This window comes from Bombina bombina, chromosome 5 (genome assembly GCF_027579735.1).
Source record: "Bombina bombina isolate aBomBom1 chromosome 5, aBomBom1.pri, whole genome shotgun sequence".
NCBI classification, from domain to species: Eukaryota; Metazoa; Chordata; class Amphibia; order Anura; family Bombinatoridae; genus Bombina; species Bombina bombina.
Genome location: NC_069503.1, coordinates 465,861,263 through 465,878,835, shown reverse-complemented (window position 1 = coordinate 465,878,835; position 17,573 = coordinate 465,861,263). Strand labels below are relative to the sequence as shown.

Below are 17,573 nucleotides of genomic sequence, written 5' to 3'. Positions count from 1 at the left end.
CGAACTACCCCAAATACACTTTTTATCAATAGCATTTCATTAACATATCTCTACCGTATATCAGAAATCTTGTCTGCAAATTTAATTGTTTTCCAAACCCACTCCGTGGGTATCCTTTGCTCTGTACCAATCCGTTTACAATACCTAGGTTTCAAAATGGCGCTTTAAACACAAAGTTAATGGTTTAAGTATTTTGAACACTCAGTGCTGAAAAACAGAATTTATGTTTACCTGATAAATTACTTTCTCCAACGGTGTGTCCGGTCCACGGCGTCATCCTTACTTGTGGGATATTCTCTTCCCCAACAGGAAATGGCAAAGAGCCCAGCAAAGCTGGTCACATGATCCCTCCTAGGCTCCGCCTACCCCAGTCATTCGACCGACGTTAAGGAGGAATATTTGCATAGGAGAAACCATATGATACCGTGGTGACTGTAGTTAAAGAAAATAAATTATCAGACCTGATTAAAAAACCAGGGCGGGCCGTGGACCGGACACACCGTTGGAGAAAGTAATTTATCAGGTAAACATAAATTCTGTTTTCTCCAACATTGGTGTGTCCGGTCCACGGCGTCATCCTTACTTGTGGGAACCAATACCAAAGCTTTAGGACACGGATGAAGGGAGGGAGCAAATCAGGTCACCTAAATGGAAGGCACCACGGCTTGCAAAACCTTTCTCCCAAAAACAGCCTCAGAAGAAGCAAAAGTATCAAACTTGTAAAATTTGGTAAAAGTGTGCAGTGAAGACCAAGTCGCTGCCCTACATATCTGATCAACAGAAGCCTCGTTCTTGAAGGCCCATGTGGAAGCCACAGCCCTAGTGGAATGAGCTGTGATTCTTTCAGGAGGCTGCCGTCCGGCAGTCTCGTAAGCCAATCTGATGATGCTTTTAATCCAAAAAGAGAGAGAGGTAGAAGTTGCTTTTTGACCTCTCCTTTTACCAGAATAAACAACAAACAAGGAAGATGTTTGTCTAAAATCCTTTGTAGCATCTAAATAGAATTTTAGAGCGCGAACAACATCCAAATTGTGCAACAAACGTTCCTTTTTCGAAACTGGTTTCGGGCACAAAGAAGGCACGACTATCTCCTGGTTAATGTTTTTGTTAGAAACAACTTTTGGAAGAAAACCAGGTTTAGTACGTAAAACCACCTTATCTGCATGGAACACCAGATAAGGAGGAGAACACTGCAGAGCAGATAATTCTGAAACTCTTCTAGCAGAAGAAATTGCAACCAAAAACAAAACTTTCCAAGATAATAACTTAATATCAACGGAATGTAAGGGTTCAAACGGAACCCCCTGAAGAACTGAAAGAACTAAGTTGAGACTCCAAGGAGGAGTCAAAGGTTTGTAAACAGGCTTGATTCTAACCAGAGCCTGAACAAAGGCTTGAACATCTGGCACAGCTGCCAGCTTTTTGTGGAGTAACACAGACAAGGCAGAAATCTGTCCCTTCAAGGAACTTGCAGATAATCCTTTCTCCAATCCTTCTTGAAGAAAGGATAGAATCTTAGGAATCTTTACCTTGTCCCAAGGGAATCCTTTAGATTCACACCAACAGATATATTTTTTCCATATTTTGTGGTAAATTTTTCTAGTTACAGGCTTTCTGGCCTGAACAAGAGTATCAATAACAGAATCTGAGAACCCTCGTTTTGATAAGATCAAGCGTTCAATCTCCAAGCAGTCAGCTGGAGTGAGACCAGATTCGGATGTTCGAACGGACCTTGAACAAGAAGGTCTCGTCTCAAAGGTAGCTTCCATGGTGGAGCCGATGACATATTCACCAGATCTGCATACCAAGTCCTGCGTGGCCACGCAGGAGCTATCAAGATCACCGACGCCCTCTCCTGATGGATCCTGGCTACCAGCCTGGGGATGAGAGGAAACGGCGGGAATACATAAGCTAGTTTGAAGGTCCAAGGTGCTACTAGTGCATCTACTAGAGTCGCCTTGGGATCCCTGGATCTGGACCCGTAGCAAGGAACCTTGAAGTTCTGCCGAGAGGCCATCAGATCCATGTCTGGAATGCCCCACAGTTGAGTAATTTGGGCAAAGATTTCCGGATGGAGTTCCCACTCCCCCGGATGTAATGTCTGACGACTCAGAAAATCCGCTTCCCAATTTTCCACTCCTGGGATGTGGATTGCAGACAGGTGGCAGGAGTGAATCTCCGCCCATTGAATGATTTTGGTCACTTCTTCCATCGCCAGGGAACTCCTTGTTCCCCCCTGATGGTTGATGTACGCAACAGTCGTCATGTTGTCTGATTGAAACCGTATGAACTTGGCCTTTGCTAGCTGAGGCCAAGCCTTGAGAGCATTGAATATCGCTCTCAGTTCCAGAATATTTATCGGTAGAAGAGATTCTTCCCGAGACCAAAGACCCTGAGCTTTCAGGGATCCCCAGACCGCGCCCCAGCCCATCAGACTGGCGTCGGTCGTGACAATGACCCACTCTGGTCTGCGGAAGGTCATCCCTTGTGACAGGTTGTCCAGGGACAGCCACCAACGGAGTGAGTCTCTGGTCCTCTGATTTACTTGTATCTTCGGAGACAAGTCTGTATAGTCCCCATTCCACTGACTGAGCATGCACAGTTGTAATGGTCTTAGATGGATGCGCGCAAAAGGAACTATGTCCATTGCCGCTACCATCAAACCTATTACTTCCATGCACTGCGCTATGGAAGGAAGAGGAACGGAATGAAGTGTTTGACAAGAGTCTAGAAGTTTTGTTTTTCTGGCCTCTGTCAGAAAAATCCTCATTTCTAAGGAGTCTATTATTGTTCCCAAGAAGGGAACCCTTGTTGACGGAGATAGAGAACTCTTTTCTACGTTCACTTTCCATCCGTGAGATCTGAGAAAGGCCAGGACTATGTCCGTGTGAGCCTTTGCTTGAGGAAGGGACGACGCTTGAATCAGAATGTCGTCCAAGTAAGGTACTACTGCAATGCCCCTTGGTCTTAGCACCGCTAGAAGGGACCCTAGTACCTTTGTGAAAATCCTTGGAGCAGTGGCTAATCCGAAAGGAAGTGCCACGAACTGGTAATGCTTGTCCAGGAATGCGAACCTTAGGAACCGATGATGTTCCTTGTGGATAGGAATATGTAGATACGCATCCTTTAAATCCACCGTGGTCATGAATTGACCTTCCTGGATGGAAGGAAGAATTGTTCGAATGGTTTCCATTTTGAACGATGGAACCTTGAGAAACTTGTTTAGGATCTTGAGATCTAAGATTGGTCTGAACGTTCCCTCTTTTTTGGGAACTACGAACAGATTGGAGTAGAACCCCATCCCTTGTTCTCCTAATGGAACAGGATGAATCACTCCCATTTTTAACAGGTCTTCTACACAATGTAAGAATGCCTGTCTTTTTATGTGGTCTGAAGACAATTGAGACCTGTGGAACCTCCCCCTTGGGGGAAGCCCCTTGAATTCCAGAAGATAACCTTGGGAGACTATTTCTAGTGCCCAAGGATCCAGAACATCTCTTGCCCAAGCCTGAGCGAAGAGAGAGAGTCTGCCCCCCACCAGATCCGGTCCCGGATCGGGGGCCAACATTTCATGCTGTCTTGGTAGCAGTGGCAGGTTTCTTGGCCTGCTTTCCCTTGTTCCAGCCTTGCATTGGTCTCCAGGCTGGCTTGGCTTGAGAAGTATTACCCTCTTGCTTAGAGGACGTAGCACTTGGGGCTGGTCCGTTTCTACGAAAGGGACGAAAATTAGGTTTATTTTTGGCCTTGAAAGACCTATCCTGAGGAAGGGCGTGGCCCTTACCCCCAGTGATATCAGAGATAATCTCTTTCAAGTCAGGGCCAAACAGCGTTTTCCCCTTGAAAGGAATGTTAAGGAGTTTGTTCTTGGAAGACGCATCCGCTGACCAAGATTTCAACCAAAGCGCTCTGCGCGCCACGATAGCAAACCCAGAATTCTTCGCCGCTAACCTAGCCGATTGTAAAGTGGCGTCTAGGGTGAAAGAATTAGCCAATTTGAGAGCACGGATTCTGTCCATAATCTCCTCATAAGGAGGAGAATCACTATCGATCGCCTTTACTAGCTCATCGAACCAGAAACACGCGGCTGTAGTGACAGGGACAATGCATGAAATTGGTTGTAGAAGGTAACCTTGCTGAACAAACATCTTTTTAAGCAAACCTTCTAATTTTTTATCCATAGGATCTTTGAAAGCACAACTATCTTCTATGGGTATAGTGGTGCGTTTGTTTAAAGTAGAAACCGCTCCCTCGACCTTGGGGACTGTCTGCCATAAGTCCTTTCTGGGGTCGACCATAGGAAACAATTTTTTAAATATGGGGGGAGGGACGAAAGGTATACCGGGCCTTTCCCATTCTTTATTTACAATGTCCGCCACCCGCTTGGGTATAGGAAAAGCTTCTGGGAGCCCCGGGACCTCTAGGAACTTGTCCATTTTACATAGTTTCTCTGGGATGATCAAATTCTCACAATCATCCAGAGTGGATAATACCTCCTTAAGCAGAGCGCGGAGATGTTCCAACTTAAATTTAAATGTAATCACATCGGGTTCAGCTTGTTGAGAAATTTTCCCTGAATCTGAAATTTCTCCCTCAGACAAAACCTCCCTGGCCCCCTCAGACTGGTGTAGGGGCATTTCAGAACCATTATCATCAGCGTCCTCATGCTCTTCAGTATCTAAAACAGAGCAGTCGCGCTTACGCTGATAAGTGGGCATTTTGGCTAAAATGTTTTTGATAGAATTATCCATTACAGCCGTTAATTGTTGCATAGTAAGGAGTATTGGCGCGCTAGATGTACTAGGGGCCTCCTGAGTGGGCAAGACTCGTGTAGACGAAGGAGGGAATGATGCAGTACCATGCTTACTCCCCTCACTTGAGGAATCATCTTGGGCATCATTTTCAGTGTCACATAAATCACATTTATTTAAATGAGAAGGAACCTTGGCTTCCCCACATTCAGAACACAGTCTATCTGGTAGTTCAGACATGTTAAACAGGCATAAACTTGATAACAAAGTACAAAAAACGTTTTAAAATAAAACCGTTACTGTCACTTTAAATTTTAAACTGAACACACTTTATTACTGCAATTGCGAAAAAGTATGAAGGAATTGTTCAAAATTCACCAAAATTTCACCACAGTGTCTTAAAGCCTTAAAAGTATTGCACACCAAATTTGGAAGCTTTAACCCTTAAAATAACGGAACCGGAGCCGTTTTTAACTTTAACCCCTTTACAGTCCCTGGTATCTGCTTTGCTGAGACCCAACCAAGCCCAAAGGGGAATACGATACCAAATGACGCCTTCAGAAAGTCTTTTCTATGTATCAGAGCTCCTCACACATGCGACTGCATGTCATGCTTCTCAAAAACAAGTGCGCAATACCGGCGCGAAAATGAGGCTCTGCCTATGATTAGGGAAAGCCCCTAGAGAATAAGGTGTCTAAAACAGTGCCTGCCGATATTATTTTACAAAAATACCCAGATTAAATGATTCCTCAAGGCTAAATATGTGTAATATATGAATCGATTTAGCCCAGAAAATGTCTACAGTCTTAATAAGCCCTTGTGAAGCCCTTATTTACTGTCTGAATAAAAATGGCTTACCGGATCCCATAGGGAAAATGACAGCTTCCAGCATTACATCGTCTTGTTAGAATGTGTCATACCTCAAGCAGCAAAAGACTGCTCACTGTTCCCCCAACTGAAGTTAATTCCTCTCAACAGTCCTGTGTGGAACAGCCATGGATTTTAGTAACGGTTGCTAAAATCATTTTCCTCTTACAAACAGAAATCTTCATCTCTTTTCTGTTTCAGAGTAAATAGTACATACCAGCACTATTTTAAAATAACAAACTCTTGATTGAATAATAAAAACTACAGTTAAACACTAAAAAACTCTAAGCCATCTCCGTGGAGATGTTGCCTGTACAACGGCAAAGAGAATGACTGGGGTAGGCGGAGCCTAGGAGGGATCATGTGACCAGCTTTGCTGGGCTCTTTGCCATTTCCTGTTGGGGAAGAGAATATCCCACAAGTAAGGATGACGCCGTGGACCGGACACACCTATGTTGGAGAAATAGTGGGCAGGATAACGTGACATCATCGGCGAATAAAAGATATAACTTTTAGAACGTTAAGAAATTTTGTTTTGGAGAAAATATAGGTCAGTCGGTATTAATTAATAAATAAAAAGAGAGAAGCGCTCAACCTGGGAACGAACAATAGCATAATAGCTTGTTCTATGGCTAGTTACCACCCTAGAAGCAGCCTCTTTTTGCTCAATATGTGCCTTTCACAGAGAAGAACTTTCCTGTAGCATATCAGTCTGATCCTGACTTCACAGTACAGTCCAGAACCGAAATACCAGGCAATCCCTCTCTGAACGAGAGAAACGGCAAAACCCCAGACGTACGTTTTGGTCTATTGTGGGCCTCGTTAGTGAGGTGCAGCCATATCCCTCTAGGCTCACTGAGCAACGGGTCCACGTCTGGATTCCCGCATCACACTTAGGGAGACTTCCCTAAGTGTCATAATTTGCATAAATAAAAAGAGAGAAGCGCTCAACCTGGGAACGAACAATAGCATAATAGCTTGTTCTATGGCTAGTTACCACCCTAGAAGCAGCCTCTTTTTGCTCAATATGTGCCTTTCACAGAGAAGAACTTTCCTGTAGCATATCAGTCTGATCCTGACTTCACAGTACAGTCCAGCACCGAAATACCAGGCAATCCCTCTCTGAACGAGAGAAACGGCAAAACCCCAGACGTACGTTTCGGCCTATTGTGGGCGTCGTCAGTGAGGTGAAGCCATATCCCTCTAGGCACACTGAGCAACGGGTCCACGTCTGGATTCCCGCATCAAACTTAGGGAGACTTCCCTAAGTGTCATAATTTGCATAAATAAAAAGAGAGAAGCGCTCAACCTGGGAACGAACAATAGCATAATAGCTTGTTCTATGGCTAGTTACCACCCTAGAAGCAGCCTCTTTTTGCTCAATATGTGCCTTTCACAGAGAAGAACTTTCCTGTAGCATATCAGTCTGATCCTGACTTCACAGTACAGTCCAGCACCAAAATACCAGGCAATTCCTCTCTGAACGAGAGAAACGGCAAAAGCAACGGGTCCACGTCTGGATTCCCGCATCACACTAAAGGAGACTTCCCTAAGTGTCATAATTTGCATAAATAAAAAGAGAGAAGCGCTCAACCTGGGAACGAACAATAGCATAATAGCTTGTTCTATGGCTAGTTACCACCCAAGAAGCAGCCTCTTTTTGCTCAATATGTGCCTTTCACAGAGAAGAACTTTCCTGTAGCATATCAGTCTGATCCTGACTTCACAGTACAGTCCAGCACCGAAATACCAGGCAATCCCTCTCTGAACGAGAGAAACGGCAAAACCCCAGACGTACGTTTCGGCCTATTTTGGGCCTTGTCAGTGAGGTGCAGCCATATCCCTCTAGGCACACTGAGCAACGGGTCCACGTCTGGATTCCCGCACCACACTTAGGGAGACTTCCCTAAGTGTCATAATTTGCATAAATAAAAAGAGAGAAGCGCTCAACCTGGGAACGAACAATAGCATAATAGCTTGTTCTATGGCTAGTTACCACCCTAGAAGCAGCCTCTTTTTGCTCAATATGTGCCTTTCACAGAGAAGAACTTTCCTGTAGCCTAGAGGGATATGGCTGCACCTCACTGACGAGGCCCACAATAGGCCGAAACGTACGTCTGGGGTTTTGCTGTTTCTCTCGTTCAGAGAAGAATTGCCTGGTATTTCGGGGCTGGACTGCACTGTGAAGTCAGGATCAGACTGATATGCTTCAGGAAAGTTTTTCTCTGTGAAAGGCACATGTTGAGCAAAAAGAGGCTGCTTCTTGGGTGGTAACTAGCCATAGAACAAGGTATTATGCTATTGTTCGTTTCCAGGTTGAGCGCTTCTCTCTTTTTATTTATGCAAATTATGACATTTTGGGAAGTCTCCCTAAGTGTGATGCGGGAATCCAGACGTGGACCCGTTGCTCAGTGTGCCTAGAGGGATATGGCTGCACCTCACTGACGAGGCCCCCAATAGGCCGAAACGTACGTCTGGGGTTTTGCTGTTTCTCTCGTTCAGAGAAGAATTGCCTGGTATTTCGGGGCTGGACTGCACTGTGAAGTCAGGATCAGACTGATATGCTTCAGGAAAGTTTTTCTCTGTGAAAGGCACATGTTGAGCAAAAAGAGGCTGCTTCTTGGGTGGTAACTAGCCATAGAACAAGCTATTATGCTATTGTTCGTTTCCAGGTTGAGCGCTTCTCTCTTTTTATTTATGCAAATTATGACATTTTGGGAAGTCTCCCTAAGTTTGATGCGGGAATCCAGACGTGGACCCGTTGCTCAGTGTGCCTAGAGGGATATGGCTGCACCTCACTGACGAGGCCCACAATAGGCCGAAATGTACGTCTCGGGTTTTGCCGTTTCTCTCGTTCAGAGAAGAATTGCCTGGTATTTCGGGGCTGGACTGCACTGTGAAGTCAGGATCAGACTGATATGCTTCAGGAAAGTTTTTCTCTGTGAAAGGCACATGTTGAGCAAAAAGAGGCTGCTTCTTGGGTGGTAACTAGCCATAGAACAAGCTATTATGCTATTGTTCGTTTCCAGGTTGAGCGCTTCTCTCTTTTTATTTATGCAAATTATGACATTTTGGGAAGTCTCTCTAAGTGTGATGCGGGAATCCAGACGTGGACCCGTTGCTCAGTGTGCCTAGAGGGATATGGCTGCACCTCACTGACGAGGCCCACAATAGGCCGAAACGTACGTCTGGGGTTTTGCTGTTTCTCTCGTTCAGAGAAGAATTGCCTGGTATTTCGGGGCTGGACTGCACTGTGAAGTCATGATCAGACTGATATGCTTCAGGAAAGTTTTTCTATGTGAAAGGCACATGTTGAGCAAAAAGAGGCTGCTTCTTGGGTGGTAACTAGCCATAGAACAAGCTATTATGCCATTTTTTCTTTTCTAGGTTGAGCGCTTCTCTCTTTTTATTTATGCAAATTATGACATTTTGGGAAGTCTCCCTAAGTGTGATGCGGGAATCCAGACGTGGACCCGTTGCTCAGTGTGCCTAGAGGGATATGGCTGCACCTCACTGACGAGGCCCACAATAGGCCGAAACGTACGTCTAGGGTTTTGCTGTTTCTCTCGTTCAGAGAAGAATTGCCTGGTATTTCGGGGCTGGACTGCACTGTGAAGTCAGGATCAGACTGATATGCTTCAGGAAAGTTTTTCTCTGTGAAAGGCACATGTTGAGCAAAAAGAGGCTGCTTCTTGGGTGGTAACTAGCCATAGAACAAGCTATTATGCTATTGTTCGTTTCCAGGTTGAGCGCTTCTCTCTTTTTATTTATGCAAATTATGACATTTTGGGAAGTCTCCCTAAGTGTGATGCGGGAATCCAGACGTGGACCCGTTGCTCAGTGTGCCTAGAGGGATATGGCTGCACCTCACTGACGAGGCCCACAATAGGCCGAAACGTACGTCTGGGGTTTTGCCGTTTCTCTCGTTCAGAGAAGAATTGCCTGGTATTTCGGGGCTGGACTGCACTGTGAAGTCAGGATCAGACTGATATGCTTCAGGAAAGTTTTTCTCTGTGAAAGGCACATGTTGAGCAAAAAGAGGCTGCTTCTTGGGTGGTAACTAGCCATAGAACAAGCTATTATGCTATTGTTCGTTTCCAGGTTGAGCGCTTCTCTCTTTTTATTTATGCAAATTATGACATTTTGGGAAGTCTCCCTAAGTGTGATGCGGGAATCCAGACGTGGACCCGTTGCTCAGTGTGCCTAGAGGGATATGGCTGCACCTCACTGACGAGGCCCACAATAGGCCGAAACGTACGTCTGGGGTTTTGCTGTTTCTCTCGTTCAGAGAAGAATTGCCTGGTATTTCGGGGCTGGACTGCACTGTGAAGTCAGGATCAGACTGATATGCTTCAGGAAAGTTTTTCTCTGTGAAAGGCACATGTTGAGCAAAAAGAGGCTGCTTCTTGGGTGGTAACTAGCCATAGAACAAGCTATTATGCCATTTTTTCTTTTCTAGGTTGAGCGCTTCTCTCTTTTTATTTATGCAAATTATGACATTTTGGGAAGTCTCCCTAAGTGTGATGCGGGAATCCAGACGTGGACCCGTTGCTCAGTGTGCCTAGAGGGATATGGCTGCACCTCACTGACGAGGCCCACAATAGGCCGAAACGTACGTCTGGGGTTTTGCCGTTTCTCTCGTTCAGAGAAGAATTGCCTGGTATTTCGGGGCTGGACTGCACTGTGAAGTCAGGATCAGACTGATATGCTTCAGGAAAGTTTTTCTCTGTGAAAGGCACATGTTGAGCAAAAAGAGGCTGCTTCTTGGGTGGTAACTAGCCATAGAACAAGCTATTATGCTATTGTTCGTTTCCAGGTTGAGCGCTTCTCTCTTTTTATTTATGCAAATTATGACATTTTGGGAAGTCTCCCTAAGTGTGATGCGGGAATCCAGACGTGGACCCGTTGCTCAGTGTGCCTAGAGGGATATGGCTGCACCTCACTGACGAGGCCCACAATAGGCCGAAACGTACGTCTGGGGTTTTGCTGTTTCTCTCGTTCAGAGAAGAATTGCCTGGTATTTCGGGGCTGGACTGCACTGTGAAGTCAGGATCAGACTGATATGCTTCAGGAAAGTTTTTCTCTGTGAAAGACACATGTTGAGCAAAAAGAGGCTGCTTCTTGGGTGGTAACTAGCCATAGAACAAGCTATTATGCCATTTTTTCTTTTCTAGGTTGAGCACTTCTCTCTTTTTATTTATGCAAATTATGACATTTTGGGAAGTCTCCCTAAGTGTGATGCGGGAATCCAGACGTGGACCCATTGCTCAGTGTGCCTAGAGGGATATGGCTGCACCTCACTGACGAGGCCCACAATAGGCCGAAACGTACGTCTGGGGTTTTGCTGTTTCTCTCGTTCAGAGAAGAATTGCCTGGTATTTCGGGGCTGGACTGCACTGTGAAGTCAGGATCAGACTGATATGCTACAGGAAAGTTTTTCTCTGTGAAAGGCACATGTTGAGCAAAAAGAGGCTGCTTCTTGGGTGGTAACTAGCCATAGAACAAGCTATTATGCTATTGTTCGTTTCCAGGTTGAGCGCTTCTCTCTTTTTATTTAGGTTTTAATTCATGTTTATTAACTTTAATATGTTAGTTGTTTAGCTTAAAAAATATAACAGAAAGTAATCCTTTAGGGTAATGAATTGGTAATTACAAGTATGTGTATATACATATTAATCATGGTACTAATTTTTTTGATCAGTAGTATTTCTAATTGGTTCCCACTGACCTACAAAGGAAACAAATTCTAGTCTTGCTCCTCGTATTTAAAGGTTGACCAATTACTTTGTTAGAGAATGTTTACAATATGTAATGTGCAATAATATTTTCATGCTGCAAAACCAAAAGCGGAGTGTAAGTGCATGTTTATGTTATCACATGGCTGACCATCTACTTGACTTATTATTTTTTTCTTTTCTTCAAAGTTCTGTCATTGGGCGACAGGTTTTTACTTTGAGACTCAGGTTAGACAGCCCTTTTTATCTGGTCCTTTGACATCCAGAAGAAGTCATAGACACCCCTGCAATTATATCCTGGCCTGGTGTCAAGTTTTTACACTGTTAGTTGGTCAAGGACATACCAAAGGTGATAAACAACAGCTCAGTATAACAGAAGGGTCTATTCACAAACGCCAAACATAAATTACTGCAGAAAAAAACGTTATACAGATTTTTGACAAAACGTCAACTTGTTCTCCTGTTTGTTGATATAGCTACTACCTTTATAACTATGAAGATCACATGGCAGCAAATAAGGACATCAAATCCCTTATGTGAGGGGTTTTCTGATACATTTATATTTGAACGTTACCAGCCTCCTCCAATAAAGGGCTGATACCTCTTTCTAACTGTTCTCACATCCCTCTAAGTATGATAAGTTATGAAAGAGAGGCTACCCAACCCCCCTATGATTTAGTTCCAGGTAAATGTGGTCAGAAAATTACTGTTTTGCCACGGTGAGTACCTGATAGAGCACACACATATATTTATGCATACATACACATATTTATATATACAATATAGCCATTTGCAGACAAATACCTTGTCATATACCATATACCTTTTAACTCTTTAACTTTTTAATCTTCATATTTATATGACTCATTTTTATCAGATAGTGTTTAACCCTTTAAGGACACAGCTTTCAGTTTGCACAATTGTTTTATGATGGAAAAATTATGTCATATGTCCTTAAGAGGTTAAATGAGTGTAAATGTAATTTACAATGTATTTATTTGTTTAGTACAACTTTTGTTAATGCACTACCCTTTATGCGAAAAATGTAGTTGCGCTAACCTGACGAGTATAAAATGCAATTGCATTACTTTCAGCTAGTAATACACAGGCTATTTCTGGCATGGGCAAATACCCAATATCGCTCACACACAACAGTTAGTGCACTACTGGTAATCTAGCCCTCTGTAACTTAAAAATAAATCACAGAAGGATTGTATGCCCCTCCTAACAAACAGAATGGGTGATTCAGTTTCCCCAGGGCTAAGAATACAGCATACCAGCAAAAAGCGTCAACTCGTATTAGATGCTTGAACTGCATATTCTTTACCTGGTCTGAGCAATCTTTTATTCCATGTTGAATACATGTTATGTATTATACTTTTACCGAGAAAAAAACACACCTTTGTGATGTATCATTATTGTGTGTGCATAAAGGGATATTAAAGATAACATGTTCTTGTATAAAAATTGTACTTTGGTCTATGGTCCCTAGAGAGACCAAAAAAGCAAAATCTGTAATCATCAAGTTGGTTTGCAGCATTTGCAGGTTATCAATCTCTGAAACGATTGGGGGGCAAATAATATTTTACATAAAAATAGATGTTAATGCCCTTTTAATGTTTACCAAACAAAAAGTTACATAATTTTTCATTCTGAAAAATATCTCTCTCATTGATCCAAATGTATGACATCTATTACACAGCCTTTAGTATCTCATGAAAAAAACTAGTTAGAACATATACTTTATACAAATCTGTCTCTAGTTTAAGAATATCTAGATATGAATAAAAGCTAAAAAATTTGTTCTACTGCAATTTTAAGAGTCTTTGTTCTTGTGGTATCCTTTGATGAAAAGCATATCTAGGTAGGCTCAGGAACAGAAATGCACTACTGGGCTATATGGTGATTTGCAGGGGTTAAGCACAGTTATATGTAAGCAAAAGTGGTATAATAAAATGCTCTAATACATTATCAAATAATGCAGTCTATTGCTAACAGTCAGCTAGATTACGAGTTGTGCGTTATGAGTGAAAAAGCCATAACGCTGCTTTTTCACTATCGCTGCTATTACGAGTCTTGTAGGTATAGCTGTAGCACACACTTTTTTGGCCATAACGCAACGTAACTACTGCACCTTTCAAATGGGACTTCCATAGCGTCAGTATTACGAGTTTTGACTGGGAGGCCAAAAAGTGAGCGGTACAACCTATACCGTCAAGATTTGTAATTATGGGTAATTATGGGTTTTACGTTACAAAGCTGTAGCATAAAACTAATTACTAAAGTGTTACAAAGTACACTAACACCCATAAAATACCTATTAACCCCTAAACCGAGGCCCTCCTGCCGCTCCGGACATCGCCTCCACGGTAATAAACATATTAACCCCTAAACCGCCACACTCCCGCATAGTAAACACTAGTTAAATATTATTAACCCCTGATCTGCCGCCCCCAACATCACCGCCGCCACTATACTAAAGTTATTAACCCCTAAACCTAACCCTAAGACTAACCCTAAACCCCTAACTTTAATATAATTTAAATCAATCTAAATAAAAAATACTATCATTAACTAAATAATTCCTATTTAAAACTATATACTTACCTATAAAATAAACCCTAAGCTTGCTACAATATAACTAATAGTTACATTGTAGCTAGCTTAGGTTTTATTTTTATTTCATAGCTAAGTTTGTATTTATTTTAACTAGGTAGACTAGTTAGTAAATAGTTATTAACTATTTCCTAACTATCTAGTTAAAATAAATACAAATTTACCTGTAAAATAAAACCTAACCTGTCTCACACTAACACCTAACATTACAATAAAATTAAATAAATTACATTAATTAAATACAATTAACTAAATTACAAAAAAATAAACACTAAATTACACAAAATAAAAAAGAAATGATCAAATATTTAAACTAATTACACCTAATCTAATAGCCCTATCAAAATAAAAAGGCACCCCTAAAATAAAAAAAACCCTAGCCTAAACTAAACTGCCAATAGCTCTTAAAAGGGCCTTTTGCGAGGCATTGCCCCAAAGAAATCAGCTCTTTTACCTGTAAAACAAAATACAAACATCCCCCCCAACAGTAAAACCCACCATCCACACAACCAAATCCCCCAAATAAAATCCTATCTAAAAAACCTAAGCTCCCCATTGCCCTGTGCCCAAACCCTAATCTAAAAATAAAACCCACCCAATAAACCCTTAATAAAACCTAACACTAACCACCGAAGATCCACTTACAGTTTTTGAAGACCGGACTCCATCCTCATCCAAGTCTTCATCCAAGCGGCAAGATGTCCTCAACGAAGCCGGGAGAAGTCTTCATCCAAGCGGCAAGAAGTCGTCCTCCATGCGGGCAGAAGTCTTCATCCAGACAGCAACTTCTATCTTCATCCTTCCGGCGTGAAGTGGCTCCATCTTCAAGACACCCAGCGCAGAGCATCCTCTTCTTTCTATTCCCCTTGAAGAATGAAGGTTCCTTTAAATGACGTCATCCAAGATGGTGTCCCTTGAATTCTGATTGGCTGCATCAGCCAATAGGATTTTTTAGCCTTTAATTCCGATTGGCTGACAATCGGAATTCAAGTGACACCATCTTGGATGACGTCATTTAAAGGAACCTTCATTCTTCAAGAGGAATCGAAAGAAGAGGATGCTCCGCGCTGGATGTCTTGAAGATGGAGCCGCTCCGCGTCGGAAGGATGAAGATAGAAGATACCATCTGGATGAAGACTTCTGCCCGCCTGGAGGACGACTTCTTGCCTCTTGGATGAAGACTTCTCCCGACTTCGTTGAGGACTTCTGCCCGCTTGAATGAAGACTTCTCCCGGCTTGATGAGGATTGATGTCTGGTCTTCAAAAACTGTAAGTGGATCTTCAGGGGTTAGTGTTAGGTTTTATTAAGTGTTTATTGGGTGGGTTTTATTATTAGATTAGGGTTTGGGCACAGAAAAAGAGCTAAATGCCCTTTTTAGGGCAATGCCTATCCAAATGCCCCTTTCAGGGCAATAGGGAGCTTAGGTTTTTGGGTGGTGGGTTTTAATGTTGGGGGGTTGTTTGTATTTTCTTTACAGGTAAAAGAGCTGATTTCTTTGGGGCAATGCCCCACAAAAAGCCCTTTTAAGGGCTATTGGCAGTTTAGTTTAGGCTAGGCTTTTTTTTATTTTGGGGGCGGGGCTTTTTTATTTTGATAGGGCTATTTGATTAGGTGTAATTAGTTTAAATATTTTATAATTTCTTTTTTATTTTGTGTAATTTAGTGTTTATATATTTTGTAATTTAGTTAATTGTTTTTAATAATGTAATTTATTTAATTTTAGTGTAATGTTAGGTGTTTGTGTGAGGCAGGTTAGGTTTTATTTTACAGGTAAATTTTTATTTTTTTTAACTAGATAGTTAGTAAATAGTTAATAACTATTTACTAACTAGTCTACCTAGTTAAAATAAATACAAACTTAGCTGTGAATTAAAAATAAAACCTAAGCTAGCTACGATGTAACTATTAGTTATATTGTAGCAAGCTTAGGGTTTATTTTATAGGTAAGTATTTAGTTTTAAATAGGAATTATTTAGTTATTAATAGTAGGTTTTATTTAGATTTATTTTAATAATATTAAAGTTAGGGGTGTTAGGGTTAGATTTAGGTTTAGGGGTTAATATATTTATTTAGTGTTAGTGATGTGGGAGGCCAGAGGTTTAGGGGTTAATAACTTTAGTATAGTGGTGGCGACATTGGGGGCGGCAGATTAGGGGTTAATAAATTGGGGGCAGCAGATTAGGGGTTAATAAGTGTAGGTAGGTGTCGGCGATGTCGGGGGCGGCAGATTATGGGTTAATAAGTGTAATGTAGGTGTCAGCGATGTCGGGGCGGCAGATTAGGGGTGTTTAGACTCGGGGTTTATGTTAGATTTAAACATAAATTTTCTTTCCCCATAGGAATCAATGGGGCTGCGTTACAGAGCTTTATGCTCCTTTATTGCAGGTGTTAGGCTTTTTTTTAGCCGGCTCTCCCCATTGATGTCTATGGGGAAATCGTGCACAAGCACGTAAAACCAGCTCAAAGCAGCGCTGGTATTTGTGTGCGGTATGGTATTGCCTGCTAATGCCGGGTTTTGCAAACCTGTAATAGCAGCGCTATTAAAGGTGAGCGGTGGAAATAACTTGCAAGTTATTACCAAGCCGCTCAGAACGCAAGACTCGTAATCTGGCCGAGTGTATTGTATTTTATAAAGCTTCTCAATTGTTTGAGAAAATTGTAACTTATTAGAAAAAACTATTTTATCTATGATGAGCCTAACTTTGCCCCCTGTATGTCTATAGTTGGCCTCAGCAGAGATGATAAGATAATAAACTGCAAAAACAACAGACATTTTGCTTATAAAATGAGTGTCAGGCCTTGTGTAATCTATTTAAGTCTGTATTGGCTCATCCAAATAAGGAAAGTAGTAGGTAGAGATTAGATAATGAAAAAACCCCAACTGTAGCTAACAGAAAAAATGTTCAAGTACAAGATGTCCTTTTAAAAAGATATGAGAATGTATTTTTATGATTGCAACCAAGTGTATGTTAGAAAACATGTTCATTCAAAAACGAGTCAGATTTATAATAAATTATATTGGGCCAGATTACGAGTGGAGTGCTATTTAGTGCTTTTGCTTGCAAGCTAACTCGCATGCTAACCCGACATAAAAATATGAATATTCCATATTCCAATGTTCTTCATATAGCAGAATAGGTTCTATTTATTCTTAAATACATATTTCTAAATATATCTGATGGTATTTTGGTAAAATATATGTTCTATATATCTATACCTATATATAAATGATTACATATAGGTATAGATGTATACAGATATATATATAGAAATATCTATTTACAAAAACATAGAACATATTCCGCTATGTGCAGAACATTGGGATTTTACATATTTTTTATCTACTTAACTGCAAAGGACTCCAATTCACTTCTATATATGTCTATATATGTGTACATATGTATTTATGTGTTTATATGTGTATATATGTCTGTAAATACATATATACACATATAAATACATTAATACATATGAACAGTATCTCACAGAAGTGAGTACACCCCTCACATTTCTGTAAATATTTTATTATATCTTTTCATGAGACAACACTGAAGAAATTACACTTTGCTACAATGTAAAGTAGTGAGTGTACAGCCTGTATAACAT

At 41.5% G+C, this 17,573-nt stretch overlaps 1 protein-coding gene across 1 annotated transcript in view; it reads right to left on the bottom strand.

Moving 5' to 3' along the window:
- The window catches only part of ULK4 (unc-51 like kinase 4), a 1,503,227-nt gene that overhangs the window by 579,791 nt on the left and 905,863 nt on the right, over positions 1 to 17,573 (bottom strand). The gene's annotated exons all lie outside the window — the stretch shown is intronic.